This window comes from Ictidomys tridecemlineatus, chromosome 13 (assembly GCF_052094955.1).
Source record: "Ictidomys tridecemlineatus isolate mIctTri1 chromosome 13, mIctTri1.hap1, whole genome shotgun sequence".
NCBI classification, from domain to species: Eukaryota; Metazoa; Chordata; class Mammalia; order Rodentia; family Sciuridae; genus Ictidomys; species Ictidomys tridecemlineatus.
This window is the reverse complement of record NC_135489.1, coordinates 87502957-87521379: the sequence shown is the minus strand read 5'-3', so window position 1 is coordinate 87521379 and position 18423 is coordinate 87502957. Positions and strand designations below refer to the sequence as shown.

Below are 18423 nucleotides of genomic sequence, written 5' to 3'. Positions count from 1 at the left end.
TGTATTCCCCTCACACCAGGGAATGAAACGTGCCTTATGTCAGGTGCCCATCACAGGCCTGTGAGTGCAGGCAATCTTTGTTTCCAATAATCATCAGCATCACATGGAGGACTCAAGGTCAGAGGAGGTTCCTGGGGGTAATGTGGGCCAGGAATCGAAGTTGGCTGTCTGACTCCATGCCTCCCCCAGTCATTTCACCTTCCACCATAGACCTGATTGTTCTCAGCACAAGGGACGTCCCAACCACAAGTGGGTTTAGTGGTGCTGGCCTCAACCCAGAAATCTATGGCTACCCATACACATTGTCATGAACTCCTGATCAGGACCCTCTGGTGATGTCACACTCGAGGGGAAGCTGTCTTTGGATACTGCATGGGAATGTTCAACTTTGCCCCAGTTTGTAACTGCTCCTAGGCCATTCTGTGCACCGTCTTCAGTCAGCCTGGGACACCATACATGATGCTATGGAAAATTTGTGAAAAAACAAAAAGGCATTCCTTTCTCACAGTTCTTTAGTCAGGATTCCCAGGTAAAGGGTAACTGACCTAAAATCCCATGATTGCTCTCTCCTCTCCTTGCTTGAAAAGACAGCTGGCTCACCTGTGTCCTCACAGTGTCTCCTCCTTCTCCCAGAAGAACACTAATGCCCTCATGAAGCGCCACCCTCAGGATCTCATCTAACCTTCTAAGCACTAAACGCAGTCTCCAGACACCATTCCATTGGGGGTTAGGGCTTCAACGGGTGAATGTTGGGGGATAAAAACATTCATCACATGGTACACCTCAATGATATTTGAGGAATCCAATCACAATCATGCTGGTCAATGTAGCCCTTGGTGTTAAAGTTGTGTATAAGTATCCTGGAGTCCCAATGTCAATACTTGGAGTTGAACATCATGGGGCAAATATAACAAAGGTAGGAAATTATGTTGTTGGTCTACTGATAAAGAAGGGTGACCTTGTGGACACTGATCCTGATGAATTCCAGCCCAGTGCTTCGGTCTCTGTCCCGACGAGAGCCCACCATGACCATGGAAGAGGGCCTGAGGAAGGGTTTGAAGGAATGGCAGCGCACCAGCAACTTTGATCGGATGGTCTTCTTTGAGACTGCAGAAAAGTGAGCCAGTTTTCAAGGCCCAGAGCCTACTGATGGGGGATCATGGTTTGCACAGCAAGGTCTGGTACAGCCTGTCACCTACCTATGTTTGGGCTCCGAGGCATCTAGCTCTCCAAATAGTGGCTCCTTCTAGCTTGAGGCCTGGGCATTCTCTCAGCAACAATCCCAGAAACTCCAGGCTCCATATTCTTGATTCCAACTCTGCCTTGAGGTTCAGGGTCAGGATGGGGAGGAGGTACCAGCCCAGCCAGAGGGTCTGCTGCTGCTTTGCTGGCTCTGCAGAGGGCAAAAGTTGCACTAGATTCACTCGGGCCACCTGCCTGGGAACTGGTACCTCTTTATAGAGTGAGGTCCATTATAACTCATCAAAGTGGCCACTACTTCAACCTGATGTTCCAGAAGAGGGTGGTGGTGGGAAGTGCATTGTCAGGGCCAGCCACCACCTCAGGTGCCCCCAGGACATGTCTCTGGTCCTTACTTCCTTTGCTCCATATAATCCCAGCCTTTCTAACAAGGGAAGGGAAGAACCCACCCTCATTGGAAGAAACCCAATGTTCTCAGCTTAGCTTTCTCTTCCACATGACCCTGCCTGTAATTTGGTATCCCAGATGATCCTTTCAGGGCCCAAGGTCCCAGCCTCAGTACCCCTGAATTGGGTCAGGACCTCTGGTGTTCCCTGATATAAATCACATCCCTGACCATTTTCGACAACTAAACTGATCATGTGGTTCCTGGCAGAAACAGGAGAGAGCCAGAACAAGGATCAGCTAGGGGCCCTGCCTGGGTCCCTCAGATCTGATTCCCTTAAGGTGCTAGTTGATGTAGTGTTTCCCGAGAACTGTAGTTCTTCCTCTGTAGCAGCTCCCTCCTGTCACTGGCCGGACCTACTTCAGGAAGCAACTCCACATTCCTGCCACTAGCTCCTGACTGATAGCTTAGAATACTCCATAGCCTAGAATCCCACACCAGCACCTGCCTGGTATGGCTAACCTGATTCTCAGCTCAGCCTGTGCCTGCCTTACCCAAATCCCATCAAGGTTCATGGAGTTTGAGGCTGCAGAGGAGATGGAAGATCCAAGGATGCAGTTGTCAGGGGTCTTCCAGTGCCGACCTCCTCCTGCAACTCCGAGGCTGGAAATCCGAAGGCCTCCAGTCCCTGAGGCTGTCCAACAGCCAGGTAGGGTACCCACATTCACACAGTAGTCTATGATAGTGTCCAAACAGTGAAAAAGGCCAAGGCAAGTTGTTGTCCCAAATAAGAACTTTTCCTTCAGTATTGGAGATTCACTCTTACAAGAAAAAAAGCCCCTAACACCTGAGGTCCCTGCCACTCAGCTATGAACTGTGTATTGACTGGGCCAAGTACGGATCTCCTTTCTCTTTTTGTCTATCCAAAGAAACAACACAAGATCTGCCTGGGACTTGGGTCCTGGTAGGGTAGAGTGCATGCATTACCAGTCACTACAAATGTCCTCCCACTTGAATCTCCTAGATGTTGCATCTGGTGCACTATTATATCCCTCGGTTCCTGGGTCAGGTTGTCCTCATGCATGGCATACCAGGTTAAGTCCCCTGAACCCTGCCTACTACCAAGTATTTGGGATGAACATGGAATCCTCATTCACACACCACTCTGGTCCTCCCTGTCCTAGCGTGCACCTCCAGAAAGACCAACCCTAAGGTATGGTCCGCCCGCTCATTAGCAGCCAAACCCAAGGCACCAGAGACAAAGGTGCCTGAGACCAAAGCACGCAAGACCAAGGCACGCAAGAACAAGGTGGCCAAGACCAAAGGGCCAGAGAACAAGGCGCCCGAGGAGATCCCACCTGAAGCCATCCAAGAGTACATGGACATCATGGATGAGCTATTCGGGCCTACAAACTTTGCCACGTGGGAGCCCTCCTACTTGTCTACAGAAGAGCTTGGCGCAAACTTGGGAGAGGAAGGACTAGAGCAACAGCCAATACCGGATGATTTACACCCACATCCAAGTCTCCTGAGCTATGTTGATGAGAACTTTGTCAACAAGGTGAGCTGGGCCTACAATCTTGGTGTATAGAAAGTTTCGGCACTCATGGAATTCAGTTTCCTGGCTTAGAATCTCAGATTATTATTATTATTATTATGTTGTGTGTGTGTGTGTGTGTGTGTGTGTGTGTGTGTGTGTGTGTGTGTGTGAGTGAGTGAGAGAGAGAGAGAGAGAGAGAGAGAGAGAGAGAGAGAGAATGTGCATGCACACATGTGCACTCATACATGGGTGTAGCTGGTAGTTGGGATATAACAACCCCATGATGCAAATGAGCATGGGATTATTATTGCTTCCTCTTTCTCCTAGAAGTCCTCTTGACTTGGGGCCATTTCCTCCCAAGTTCACTCACACTCTCTTCCTTCTCATCCCAGGCAGAGAGTATAATTCATCCTCGCTTCCTGGAAGAAATACTTTCCAACAAGCCACATATAAATATCTTGGCTCTGACAAAAGAACTGGAGCAGCAGGAAAGACACACCACTGACCAGGTAGAAAGCAGAAGGAAGGTCTCCCAGTAGACCTGGGGTAGGTGGTACAGAAGAGAGGCAGGGACACCTGATAATAAAGTGCAGGGACGGCAGGAACAAGAGGGGTTGGGACGAAACAAAAGGTAGACAAGGAGAAAGGGGCACCAGGTAGAACAAAGGAGGTAGAGACACGAGGGTTTCCAGGGTTTCAGAACAGACACCAAGGCACAGAGCAATACCTGGCAGACTAGGAGACAAAGGGACACAAGTATACAGGAAAGGGAATTACCACAGGTGGAGAGGGGAGCAAGGGATAGCAGGTAGATGAAGAAGGCACAGGACCTTACTCATGTGGCCCAGAGGATGTTATCATTATCCTGTCTGTGATGGCTCCCTGAGTGAGTCTGTTCCAGGACACATGATGTAGGATGGAAAAAAAAAAAAGGAAGGAGACATGAGAGCCATGGAAGGGTTCAGGATATCAAGCAGAAAGGAAGCCCAGGGGAGTGTCCAGCAGACACTCAGTGTGTTTTTATGAGACCAAGATGAGTAACAGATCCACTTCCCACTGAAATATGATTGTCCTAATCCCTGTGGCCCATTTCATGCATGAAGAAGAGTTGGCCAGTGCCCATATCCTCCTTCATCTTGTGAAGAAGCACCTTTGCAGGTGCCTCAGGGTCATGATATGTCCCAACAGGACACAAGAGCTTCTGAGGCAGCTGCCAAACAAGGTGCAGAGAAGCGGAAACATCACACTGATCAAGGGGCCAGCACGGAGGACTGGTCCACAGAGGTGGCTTCCCAGGTCGTGAAGAGGAGCAGGACCGCCGAGCCAGAGTTGCTGGGTTCAAAGGACACTGCTGTCCTCCAAGGCTGTCAAGGGTCTTCTTCATTGGGGACCATCCACTCCAACCATCCTCCCCCAAACGGCAGATCCTCCTCCTTAAACCTGGGGAACAAAAGTGTAGTGGGTCCCAGAAAAGCCACTTCTTCTGGGCGGCCACATAAGACAGCCAATGGCTGCAGTGTGGATGAGGACCTCCAAAGCCTGGATTTCCTCCTTAGCTCCCAGCACCGCCTGCTGCCCTGGGAACTGTCCCGGAGCCAGGCCCTTCCAATAGAAACCCTGTGCTCAGGAGATCAAGAAATCCAGGCCCCACCTCCCCAGAGAGGACTCCTCAGCTCCCACCCTCCTCCAGGTGCCATGTCCATGAAGAGTGCTCTCACTGGACGCACATGCTTCATGAAAAACACGCCCTGCACTGGGCCTCCCCTCCAGGTCACTGGAGGGCAAGATGTGGATCTGGAGCTGGCTCAAACCTCACAGCCTCAGAAGAGGAAGTGCACATCATCAGGCAACCAAAAGAAGAAGAGGCCCTGAGGACAGTCGTGTTGACTGGTGGCCTCTGGGGTGGCTGCCCCTCAGGCAAGATCTCACCTGGCTTCATTCTGTGTTGGAAGGTCCAAAGGTTCTTCATCACATAGGACAGTTCCTGTGGGTTCTCAGAAAAATGTAGGGAGTGGGAGGGTATAGTAAATGTAGAAAGAGGGTAGGGGGAGGTACTGAGAGGGGAGGGTCACAATGTTCAATCCTGGGTGGGAAACTGTACCTTGTTTGACTGTCACTGGGAATAAAGGCAGTTTGGTAGGAAAAAAAAATCTCCAGCTTCTGCCTTCTGCCATGTTTTCTGTGCACCTCCATGCAGTGAGAACTGAGAGGTGATAACTGGGGTTGCCAGGACCCAGGGTGCACAAGTGTCCATCTATTGGGTCTTGTTTCCAGATTTAGATGAGTCCTCCCCCTAATCCTGGGAGAAAACAGACAAGATTCCAAAACCCAACTCATCACCCCATGGAAAAGCCTCTCTTGGTTTAGGGGATCTTCTCTGTGTATCCCTCTATGATCTTTGCCTGTTAAACATCTCCCTTACCAATCATCTGAGGGCCTGCTATGAAGAGAAATCACAAAGAGGCAAAGCACATCTCCCTTGGTATTCACAGCTCTGAGGTCTGAGGACTAACTGGTGGCTCTCAGATCTTAGTGTGACTAGTTCTGAGATTGAATGTCAGGGACCCTCAGCTCCTAGTGATCGAAACTGCCATGTTGCCTTCTTGGGATCAGTAGCCAGCCTCTTCCATCAGTTCCCTGGAGATCATCTGACAACTGCACCTAGCAGTTCCTGCAGTTCTCCACTTATTTGATTTAAAAGGTGAACTCAGGCATGCACAGTGTCCTTCCAAGATACCCACAGTATTTCTGCTTAGGCATGGTTAGGGCACTCCACACTAAGGACCATTGAAGGGGGTCCCAAAGGGTTGAGTCCTGTTGAGCACTGCAAATTGGAGTCGTCTGGGGAGGACCTGCTATGGAAGCAAAACTCTCTGAGTGACTGTGAGGCATTTGTGGCAGCCATGGCCATCACAGACAGGGGCACAATTTTTTATCAATTTATTGAGAACATTGGGCCCTTCTGTCTCATTTAGATGGAGAGCTGCTTTTGAGCCTTCAAGCCCCTGTGCAATTAAGTAAATTCTAGAAATAACCCTGGAAACAATTTTTTCCTAGACAGCTTCTTTCTCCTCTCCTGAATGATGATGGACAATATTATTCAACTGATCCCCAGCATGGCTGTGGTCTCCCTGTGTAGGCTTCCTGTTGAGAAGACAAGGCCGACCTTTATACCTCTCCCCCCTACAGTTGCAGTTCTGACCGCAACTCACTGGGGACCCAGCAGGCTGCAAGTCCTGACTGCATCCCAAGACAGACCCACCCCCCACTCATGCAGTGCTCTGATCCTCCCATATGTAGTATTGGCCCCACCCCGACCCCAGCCTGACCAATACTGAGTGTGACTGGCCCAAATGTAATGTAATCAAGTTCTCCTACAAATCAATGAGGAAAAAAGAAGGCTGCATATCACATGGTTTGCCAATTAACAAAATGTGGAACTCTACCAAGGAGAATACTTAAATTGCAAGGAGGCCAAATTTTAGTGTCATTTGTGAGATAAAGAACTGGGGTGACTTCAGACATGCACAAAAGTGATTGGAAGTGAAGTTGTTTGTGGTCTGTCATGTGCAATCTAACTCCATGGTTCTCCATAGGACCCAGGTTCCATGCCTTCAGAATCAGGGTCACAAATTTTTATCAAGTACCTATTGACAACTTTGAGCCCTCCTGTCTCAGTTGGATAGAGACCTGCTTTTGAGCCTTCAGGCCCCTCTGACATTAATCAGGTTTCTAGAAGTAAGCCTGGAAATAGTGTTTCTGAAGACAGCTTCGTTCTCCTCTACTGAGTGATGCTGGACAGTGGGGATGGATGGAAAAGTGTGGCATGGAGAAAGGAGGCTGGGATGTAGGAAAACTAGAGGGAACATCCTGAGGGGGGAGGGATAAGCTGAGAGACCTATATTCCCAACCAAGTTCATCACACCAGGGGAGGAAATGGGCCTTATCTCAGGTGCCCATCACAATCCTGTGAGTGAAGCAATCTTGGTGCTCAATGAGCATCACCATCACTCAGGGGATATAAGGTCACAGGAGATTCCTGGAAGTAATGTGAGCCAGGATGGAGAGTTGGTTCTCTGACTCCACATGATTGTCCCTCACTTAGTATTTTCACCTTCTAGCATAGATCTGATTGTTCATGGCAGGCAACATCACAACTAGTGTTGGAGATGCGGGGGGGAGGCACCAGTATAGATCTCTCTGGACACCCAACCACATTTTTCCGAGGAATTCCTGCTTAGGATATTGAGGTGGTGCAGAATTCATGAGTGAGTACTCATTCCATTTGGATCCTCCGTGGAGATGTACATCATTGTCTCAGGCTTTAACCCTGCTCCCAGGGCACTCTGTACTCTGTCTCACTCAAATAAGGCTGCCATATGTACTGCTACAGAATGGGAAGCTGAAACCACAGGCATTCATCTCTCACAGTTCTGAATTTGGGAAACCCCAGAAAGATGGTGCGAGATTTAATGTCCAGTGAGGTTTTTCCCTCCAGGCTTGAGAAAATGGCTACCTTGCCTGTGACCTCCTATGGCTAAGAGAGCTTTAGCATCCCTTCCTTTTTCTACAAGGGCACTAGTACTATCATGGGAACTCTACCCTGATGACATCATTAAAATCTTAAGAGCCGCTGAAGCCACCATCTCATGGAGGTTAGGGCATTCACTCATGCATTCTGCAGGCCAAAGCATTCAGGTCACAATACACAAAAACATCAAGAACTCAAGAGAAATCAGATTCCAGTATAGTACTTGATGTTCTCTCTAGTATATAGAGCATGTCCTGGATGCAGGGAGCCCACATGGGGTGGTCAGAGTGATTGGACAGAAGAGGCAAAGGCAAGGCCTGTGTTGGGTCAGGTCAACTTGCAATGAAGTGTGGGTTGTGGATTGTGACTGATCCTGATGAACCCAGGCCAGTGCTTTGGCCCCTATCTGGACTGGAGCCTACCATGAATCTGGAGGAGGGATTGTGGAGGGGTCTTCAGGAATGGCAATGCATACCTTTGATCAGATGATCTATGAGATGGCAGAAAAGTGTGTCAGGTATCTGGGGCTAGGCCTAAGTGCTCGGGAACATGGGTTGAACAGCTGGCTCTGTTGGAGCTTGTCACCCAGCCAGGAAGGGCATCTGCTACCACAGAGAAAACCACTGAACACTTACATCTCCAAGCATTACTTCCCTCTACCTGGAATGCTGGACACTCTCTAATAGTCCCAGAAGCTCCGACCTCAACGTTCTTAGTTCCACCACTGCCTAGAGGTTCAGGGTTAGGGTGTAGGGCAGTAACCAGCCAAGCTCAGGGGGTGTCCACCATCAGTGAGGTCTGTTCACAGGGTACAAGTTTCACTACCTTGGGGTTGGCCAACCACCTGGAAAATAAACCATCTTCTAGCATATGGATCACCCCTGCTCATGAACAATGCCATAATAAACCCTGATGTTTCAGAAAGATTTAGAGTTCAAAAAACATGATCAGGGAACGCCAGTGTCTCAGATGCCCCAAGCACACACCTCTGGCCTCGTAATCCATGTAATTCTCGCCATTCAAACAAATGAAATACAGCCCTCTTTGGAAGGTGGGTTGGGGTGGGAACCCAGGTGTTCCACTACTTTCAGCACAGCTTGGACTTTCACATGACCTCTGCTGAGTCTTGTGTTCTTGGTATATAGTCCTAACCCCAACATTCCTAGAGAGAGAGTTGTCTTCCATAAATCATATCTTTGACCAGATGCTGAAGCTTGGCTTTTCTGTGTGGTTCAGGGCAGGGACATGAGAAGCCTGGAATAGGTGTGGGAGCATCGTAAAGGAATGTGCCTGGTTCACTAAGGACCACATGGTTCTCTTCAGGTGCTAAGTGATGTCAGGAGCACTCAGAATGGTTTCCGCATTGGGAAATAATCCCTCCTGGGACCAGCCCATCCCATGGTCTGAGCAGTACTCCCCATGCCTGCTACCAGATCCTCATTGCTATGAAGCTACAGCTTGAGTTTTCCAATAAGAAATTCTTTTCTTAAATAATTCTATGTCTTGCTTACCTGTCAGGTTTGTGGATTTTGAGGCTGAAGAGATAGAGGACTCAAAGCTTCAGTTGATGATAGATTCCAGTGTCAGACACATCCAATCCCATAGAGGCTCAATATTCCACATTCTCCAGTCTTTGAGACTGTGCAGCAAGAGAGAGCTAAACACATTCCCATAAAAATTGATGATTAAAAAAATGGTGATGATGGAGTGTGATAGCACACATGTGAACATTTTTTCAGAATAGGGCACTTCTCTTGCCAGTGGAACAGCCCCTGAGCATTTGGGATTCCAGATGCCCTTGGATTTGAAGTTTATAAAGCCTAGTCCAAGGTGCTACCTTCTCTCCCCCTGCCTATGTAAAGAGTCAACACACCATCTGCCTAGGACACGAGGCCATGTGGCCCAAGTATATCGAATACGGGTGTCTCAAAATGTCCTCCCACGTGACATACATTGTCCCACAGATGCAGAGTCTTCACTAATGGTTCCTGATGTCAGAATGTGCAGGGCCATTCTGGACCAGAGTAGATCCCTTAAACATTTTCTTTCACTGAATGGCTGGAGCACAGCTAGAAAAACCATGTATGCATCACCCTCTTACCCTCTGTCCTAGTGTAAACCTCGAGAAAGACTGGCCCTGAGGCTCACCCACCAGAAGTTTAATAGTGCAGGTATCCAGAGACCAAAGTGCCTGACGAGATCACACTTGAAGTCATAACTGTATAGATGGACATCATGAACATCTGGTGGGGTTTCCCAACTTCAACATGTGGGTAGGCCCACATTTGGCCATAGCGAAGTCCATGGGAAACTTGGAAGAGAATGAAATGGAGTGACATCTAAAAGGGGACAACTTGTAACAAGATCTAAATTTCCTGCCCTAGACTGATGAGCTGTACTCCAAGAGGACTTTTTCACCAAGGTGGGCTGGGGTGGGAATCCAGCTGTGTACAAGACTTTGAGAATGTCAACCTAGACTCATGGAATTATCTTTTATTCTTTACATTCTCAGCACTGTTTGTCTGTTGGGTGGGGTAGCTCATGGTCTTGATTTAACAACTCCATGGTGTGAACCAGAAGACACCATCCATGCTTCCTACAAGTTCCAGAGGTGTCTTGGGCTTGGGGACACTTCCTACCAAGGCCACACACAATTTTTTTCTTCTCCTCCAGGTGCAGGCTCCATTTTCCACACCCCCATTTCTTGGAACTATTGCTTTTCATAGGACTACACATGGCTATCTTGACCCTAACCAAAGAGCTGGACCAGGAGGAAGGACTCACCCAGCAGAATGGCCATCAGAACTTCAGTCTGACACCAAGACAGGTGATACCTCCCATTCATTTTTACACATCCCCCAAGTCCCTCTGTCTACCCTCATACCCAATACAGACTGAGCATGGGCCATTTCTGTTCTGTAGCTGGTGAAAATGCAACTATTGCCCTCAAAGTAGAAATTATCAGTGGAGCTGCCCCAAAGTTTTGTTATACCCCGACTAAAGTGCTTCTAAATCAGCTGCCAGCCAAGGTATAGAGGGACATAGTGACAGCACTGGACATGAGTCCTATATGGAGATCTGGCCCACCAGGGGTCACCTCATAGAAAATTAAGAGATTCAGGGTCACATAACCCTAGGTCCTATAATGGAAGCTCACTGGTATCTTCCTGCACTGTTGCGAGTCTTCCTCAATGGTTCCCATCCAGGCCTCAACTCTTCCCTGGACCACAGAATCTCTTCTCTAAGCCTGGGCCACAGAAGGGCAGTGGGTCCCAGCAGGACTTCTCCTACCGGAGCCACATGAGAAAGCAGAGGTGTTTAGTGAGGACAACCATGACCCTCCATACCCCAGACATCCTCCTGGCTTCCCAGCACCTTCTGCTGTGCTGCAACTGTCCCAGACCCAGGACTTCACAAAGGCCCCTTCATCCCTGGAGGCTGAGCACTACAGGCTCCTCAGCCCCAAAGAAGAGTCCTCATCCCTATCCCCCTCCTGATGCCAATCTATGAAGTGAGCTATAGCTTGACACTCAATGCATGCAGGAAAGACACTCTACTCTGGGTCTCATCTCCAGGTCTCTGGAAAGAAACATCTGGCTCTGGGGATGATTCCTATTGCCCAGAATCTGAGAGGAAGTGTCAGTCATCAGACCCCAGAGGAAGAAGAAGAGACATTGAAGACAGTAGCATAGGTATCTGGTGAGCCAACCTCTCAGGCAGGGTCTTGGTGAGATCTCCCCTTCAGTACATCCTGCAACACAAGGGGCAAAGATCCTTGTCATTCAGAGCTGATCCTGCTAGTCCTCAGGAAAGGGAGGGCAAGGCCAGGGCACTGGGAATATAGGAGGAAGGCCAAAGGTGGTAACTGGCATGGGAGAAGGACAGAGGTGCATACCTGGGGCAAAGCTGTACATGGTGGGAGTTCACTGTCAAGAGTGAAGAAAAAGCACTTAGTAGAGAAATGTTCTCATGGCTGCTGCCTTCTGCTGTGGTGTCTGTGCTACTCTGTGGGGTGAGGACTGAAAGGAGGAGGTATCTGCAGATTCCATCCCTCAGGGTGCACAGATGCAGGGCCAAGCCCTTGCCTCCATATTTAGCCTGCACCTTCCACTGATGCTGGAAGAAAAAACAGACCAAAAGCTTAACAGAAACCCAGTCATTATGTTGTTTACATAGCCTCAGTTAATTTAAGGGGCCTTCTCTGTACATCCCTGCATGAACTCTGTCCCATAACCATCTCTGTTACCAACAGGCTGAGGGTTCAAACATCCATCTGGAGAGCAACCACAAATAGGAAAAGTGCACCTCCCTTAATATTATCAGTTCTGACATTCCAGGGACAACATATTTCAGATCTTAGCATTCACAGCCCTAAGAGTGAATGACAGTGACCCTCAGTGTCCAGTGGTAACAGCTCTGCAACTGTGTTCCTGACAGGAGGAGACAGTGGCTACTGAGAGTTCCCAGGAACTCTTTCAACAGCCAGACCTAGTAGCTCTTAGCAGCTCTCCATTGCTCTCTGTCATTCTCTTTCATAACTGCCCTCAGGGTGACCTTCCAGGTCTGCTTTCAGTGCCAGCAGCCTTTCCTGTAACCAGTTCTTAGTAAAATCAGCTCTACCTACTCTACTTGAGATAAAAGGCATGCATAGGTTGAATATAACCATGTACTTGAGGCCTCACTAGGAGTTATGCTGCACCACAAGGGTAAGTGATACAGGCACTTTTTGCATAAGGAGATTGGGAAGGAAGCTCATTTACTTAAAAAGAAATACAAAGGTGGGCTCAAGCACACACAGTATCCTTCCAGGAAACCATGGGACTTCCCTGAGGTTTGGGTAGGAAGAGGCTCCTCATACAGCAGAGGCAAAACAGCTAACGAGATTCCAAATGGTGGTATCATTGAAAGAGAATGAAGGATGGAGTCATCTCAAATATACTTTGACCAAATATAATTCTAGGTCACAGTGACATAATTAGGTCAGCCATGAATGTCAAAGACAGGGAAACCACTTTTTTCTTTCCTTTTTGTATTTTTGGCGGTGCAGGTTACTGAACTCTGGACCTCACACCAGCTAGGCAAGTATTTTATCACTGTGCCACAACCCAAGTCCCCAAAGATTTCTTTAAATGCCTCTGGGAAAGTGTTGGCCCTTTCTCTTCTGTCTCATGTAAGAGAGATGTTTGGAGCCTTCAGTCTTTTAAACCATCATAGAATTTTCTACAATTGGCAATGGGGATGGCATTTTACTTAGATACCTCTTTTCTGATCCTGTGGAAGAGGCTAGATATCCAGGCTGAACAAATATTCAGCATGACAAAGGGCTTCCTGCAATGGTGGACAAGGCTTCAATTTTAGACTTAAAAGTCTAAAATTTTAGACTTAAAAGATGCATTTTCCTGTATACCAGTACATGCATATCCTTAAAACCTGAGTGTTTTGAGGGTCCCTCTGATAAGTCCATCTAATTGACCTTGACTCTTCTACCCCTGCCTCAGGAAGACCTGAGCCTGGCAGGCCAAAACCAAAGTGAGCTGAGGCAAGCCGATCTGCTATCCTTCTGCAACAAATCCTGCCCACAGTGGGGATGCCCACTGCACAACTTTTCCAAACCCCAATTAGCATAAACTTAGACCAATAGTATTGGTTCTCCTTCCATTTAATAAAGACAATAAATAATATTTTTACTCAGGAAAAAAGTGAAGTTGAACCAATGGAATTCCCAAGTGCAAAACACTTTCTGACTAGCCACATGCACTTTTTAGAGTATTTATTTTTCAATTACACATGGACACAATGTCTTCATTTTATTTTCATGTGGTACTGAGGATCAAACCCAGTGCCTCATGCATGCTAGGTGAGTGCTATACACACCTCTGAGCTGAAACTTCAACTCACAACCCTGCATTTCCATGAATTCTAAAGAAAACGTGCAGTGTGGGGAAGGTTGTCTAGTGTTGCATTTCACATGGTGTAATACGGAAGTGACACATTAAGATATCATAAAACAGTGCATAAATACTTTTCTCTCTTTACTGAATTCAAGAGGTTTAAAGATGTATGAAGTTTTGAAGCATTTTGGTGATGGCTTTCCATGATAGAGAGTTGCTGGCTCAGGGTGCCAGGGACATATGGGGAGTGCTGCTAATGCTACAATCTGAGAGCCCCTGGCACTCCAACCGCAGAACTGCTAATACTAAGGGAGCTAGTTGTACTCTGCCTGTTTGTGATTGCATCTAAATTAACCCAAAGAAGCCTAAGATGTTTGAGAACCTCTTCTCTCCTGATGCTAATTCTGAATTTCCTTCCTGCCCCATATATACCAGGATATGTAGGTTTTAATGCTTAGTGGGTGAGCAACATGCAGAAAGGGCACTAAGAGAGCAACTTCCTCTGTAAGCAGCCCAAACAAGTGTTCATGCAGGTTTACTCATCTGAGAGTTCTTCAGTTCTTCCAAATAATATCCCCTCTGCACATCACCACATGAGCCTACATCTACCTGGAGAAGGCCACATTTTCTTGCAGCAGTGCACTTTGTGCTTACTTCTGAATCTAGGCCTCAGGGCCCTCTTCTGTATATTGACAATTCTTCCTTATTTACTTTCCCTTGTTCCTTGAAACAAAGCTCTATTACATCTTGTGGTTTTCATTTACACTTTCAATGTTATCTGTACTTCACATATGATACCACACATACATATATACATATGAATGTATAGATTCATATGTCTACTTATACACATATATGCGTTTTAATTCACATGACAAGGGTAAATATTGTTTACTGGCTATATCATGAATGGTATGCTCAATAGAATAGTTGCTTTCTTAGGTGGAATTTATTTCTGGTTACCATGGGCATGCCATGGTATTCATGGTTACCATGGGCATGCCATGGAATCAGGGAGAGTAATTAAGGAATAACTGTAGGAATTAAGAAAACTGTTTCTGAGAACATATTTATCAAAATAGTGCCCAGTCTGGGTTCAAATATCTTTGAGACTTAAAACAACCCTTGTATTCCCAATTGTCTAGATGCAAGACTCTGGATGAGAAACCTAAAGATAAGGGCATATTGGTCAATGTCTAGTTAGGAAAAGACCAAGGGGCTGAGGTTGTAGCTCAGTGCCAGGGTGCTTATCTAGGATGTGTGAGGCCCTGGGTTTGAACCTTAAGAGTAAATCAAACAAACAAATAAATCATGTTCATCGGCATCCACAGAAAAGAAAAAAACTTAAAAAAAGAAAAATCCAAGATGACAACAGAAAGTTTTCTCAGAGAAAAGACCCAGGAGCTCTACAAAAAATTGAGTAAACAATAATGTGAAAGAACTCTTGTCAAATTGAGTAATAAACTCCAATCCATAAAGATAACATTAAATTATCTGCCCTGCAATATCTAAGAAGTGTTATAGAGCAGGCATTTTGACCTTTAATCTACCTCATTACATTATCATCTTTCTGTGGCTTTGAAAGCATATGTAAGGTAAACCAATTACAAGGAAGAAAATTTTATTTTGACTGAACATTTCAGAGATTTCTTTCTATGTATACTTTGTCAGCTTCTTGGTTCTGGAGACTCCATGGAGGTAGAACATCATGGCAGAGATCACACATTGGAGTAATGCTGCTCACCTCATGGCAGCTGAAAAGTAGACAGCATGAGGCCAGGGTCCCAATATCCCCCTCAAGGGCATGTCCACAATCATGCAACCTCCTTCCAGTAGGACCCACCGCCTACTGTTTCATCACCTCTCAATATTGCCAGAGGCTGATGAGGAAATATTTATAGACCCTTCGTGGATATTTAAGATCCAAATCACAACACATACCTCATTCTATACTTCCTACAGCAGGCTGCATATGCCTAACACTGTATGCTGGTATTTGGAATTCACAGCTGTGACTTAAGCAAGGTCAAACTGGGTCTCACATGTGGACTGGTGAGAATCATACAGAGATATGGGATTCTGACTACATTCTGGCAGTGAATGAACACTTTGGTTGTTATCTCTTTGGGAGGGGAAAGCACATTTCATGAGAGGGTGGAAGAGGAGCCAACTGCAAGTGGTAGTAGTTCAGTTTATCAGTCGGTTCTCTGCTTCTCAGGCACATATCATAACTGTCTTTCCTGAACTTCTCTGAAAATTGTTTCAGCCAAACTTAATTTTCTGCTTGTCCACCCTGGGACATGCTGGATTCTACAAGGAAGATTATTCAATGTTACTGTAATAGTTAACTCCATGTACTGATTTGGCTAGGCACAAATACCCAGCAGTTTGGGCCAAACACCAGTTAAATGTTACTGTGAAAGTTTTTGTTTGGGGCGTGGGGTGGGACTTCGTATATCCAGTCAGCGGACTTTGATTAAAACTGACTACCTTCCACTGTCGGAGGGTCTCATCTACTTAATACATATATGGCCCCCGGAAGCAGACCTCAATTGCCATGTCCCTTAAATACATCTACTAAGGGACACCTAAATATTTTCCTCTTCACAACTATTGCTACTACCACAACACAAACACACACACACACACACACACACACACACACACACACACACACCTGAGGTGGGGTAGTTAATACAAACTCAATACACAAGGAACTCTCCATAGGTATCTCATCTTCATATACAAGCTCACACACTCCCAAATATGAAGAAATAACTCCCTGTCTTCCAAAATGCAGAAGCCTGCCATCTTCACACCACACAATGAATATATCCATCCTACTGCTCCACGAAATTAGTAACCGACCAGCTTTCACACACTCAAGTACATGTGCATGAGAAATGAAAATAAAATTTATTCAAAATCCCTTGTACCAAAACATGATGTCCAGAATGTACAAATATCCCTCCTCCATTTCCCAACTATAACAATCACATTGAAAGTGCAGAGAAAACTACCCAAATGCCTTCCTTAACATAGCCCATATGCAAACACATATATATCCAAACTCCCCAGGGTGTGTTCGTGGGAAAAATATATATATACAAGACCACCACAAGTAAAATATTACAAAAACCAGAGCTTAATTTCCCTTGATCTCCAATATCCACACAGAACAAGAAGATGACCATCACCACTTTGTCTGACCCACACTTCTGAACACATACCACATTCTTGTCAGGCAGTCGAGACAGAGCAAGATCCAAATTATGAATGCACATCAACACATTAGGGACCCCACCACCCCATCAAAGGAACAGCGAAAACAACCAGAGCCCTCTGAACTCCTACTAACCATCCAGGACCAGCGCAGCATCTCATTTTCTCACCCAAATATCCACCCCCGTGATCTCATGCCCATCAAAACGGAAGGAAAACTTCCTGGCACACAGAAATATCCACAGGGGCCCCCAACAGCCCACCAACGCATACGCGAGACCATATCATCAATTTCACTGCCGCAGTACACAAGCACCACAAATTAATAAGACAACATTACTCTCTTTATTGCACACGACTTGTGGTCAAACGGTTCTCCCATCATCATTTAGGTGCTCTGTCCAGATGGGTCCACCAACAGCCCACCTACGATGGCCCGTCAATCACGGGGTGACCACAGCAGACTCAGCACACTTGGCTCAGTGTGTTCCCTTCTGCAAAGTTGCTAAGGACAGGGAAATGAGCGGCCTTCAGCTAACAACCCTGATGCCAGCTGACAGTGTCCCCAACATTCACAGGTTTCAGGCGGAACAAGAAGATGACAGTCACCACTCTGTCAGACACCTACAGGAGCCTTAGACCTGCTGACCAGGACCGCGCTTCTCAGGCACCAAACAGGTGCCCTGGAGCCGGGTTTCACACAGGCTGCAAGGGACATGGATGGAGGATGCGTCGACATGGGCGCCGCACTGGCCATCTCGCCCCTCACTGCCAGGCCTGCTGCGGGCCGCCTGCATCCCTGGGGAGGCAAGGCTGGGCCTGGGCTGTCTGGCGAGGCGCAGGGGCCAGAGGAACGGGCAGGGACACAGTGGGGACCGAAGAGGTTCGCGGGTCCAGTACCTAGAGGCTTATGGGACTGAGTCTGGACGCCGCCATGGGAGCCCAGCTGGCCGTTGGGAACCCGCTGTCTGTGCTCGCGCCCGTGCCGTTCCCTGCAGGAGCCCCCAATGGACGCTGGAGCCGTTGGATGGCAGCCTGTGAGCGCGCCCTTCCATCCAAGCATGTGCTCAGGCGCGAGGGATGCAGGAGGGACAGCGGTGACCCTGCAGGAGGAAGAAATGGGTCGGGAAGCTTGCAAGGTGTCTCCGGCAAGAAGGCTCCCCATAAAGAGCCTCTGGGCTGGTCCTTCTTTCAGTGGGAGCACCTGAAATGACAAAGTGATTTTCGCAGTTACAAACTGGTCATGCCTACAGTAGAGACCACCCTGCTGCAGTCCTTGGAAGCTAAGGAAGCTCTCTACCCTGTGCTCCTTCCCATGGCCAGTTTGCACAAATTGAATTTGACTAGTGTTATTATATGAGCACCTGTGGTCTAGCAGTTTGGAGCAGTGCAAACTGATTGCATGGGGTAAGGGCTGAAGCTCAGTGGCAAAGCACTGACCAAGCGTATACAAGGCCCTCAATTTGACCTTGGTTTAGCAAATAAAATTTGCTTTCAAAATCTGGTCTCCAGCATTCATTACAGTGTATGATTATTTTTTAAAAATTTTAAAAACCTGTGGAATGAGAACATAGTTTTTCTGCACTGCATATTTTATATCACTGCTTCAAAAGAAATGACAAGGGAAGAAAGAATGAAAGAAGCTTCTTTTTAG

The 18423-nt window shown here is 47.1% G+C and overlaps 1 protein-coding gene across 4 annotated transcripts in view; it reads left to right on the top strand.

The window, feature by feature from the left end:
- The window catches only part of LOC101962607 (uncharacterized), a 122432-nt gene that overhangs the window by 82540 nt on the left and 21469 nt on the right, over positions 1-18423 (top strand). For 2 of the 4 annotated variants that reach the window (XR_013429813.1, XR_013429810.1), the window contains exons 9-10: positions 10330-10483; positions 17162-17447. The gene's annotated coding sequence lies outside the window, so the exon portion shown is untranslated. Of the gene's footprint in view, positions 1-10329; positions 10484-17161; positions 18264-18423 lie in introns of those variants that run through there. The other 2 variants (XR_013429811.1, XR_013429809.1) reach the window with 2 other exon arrangements.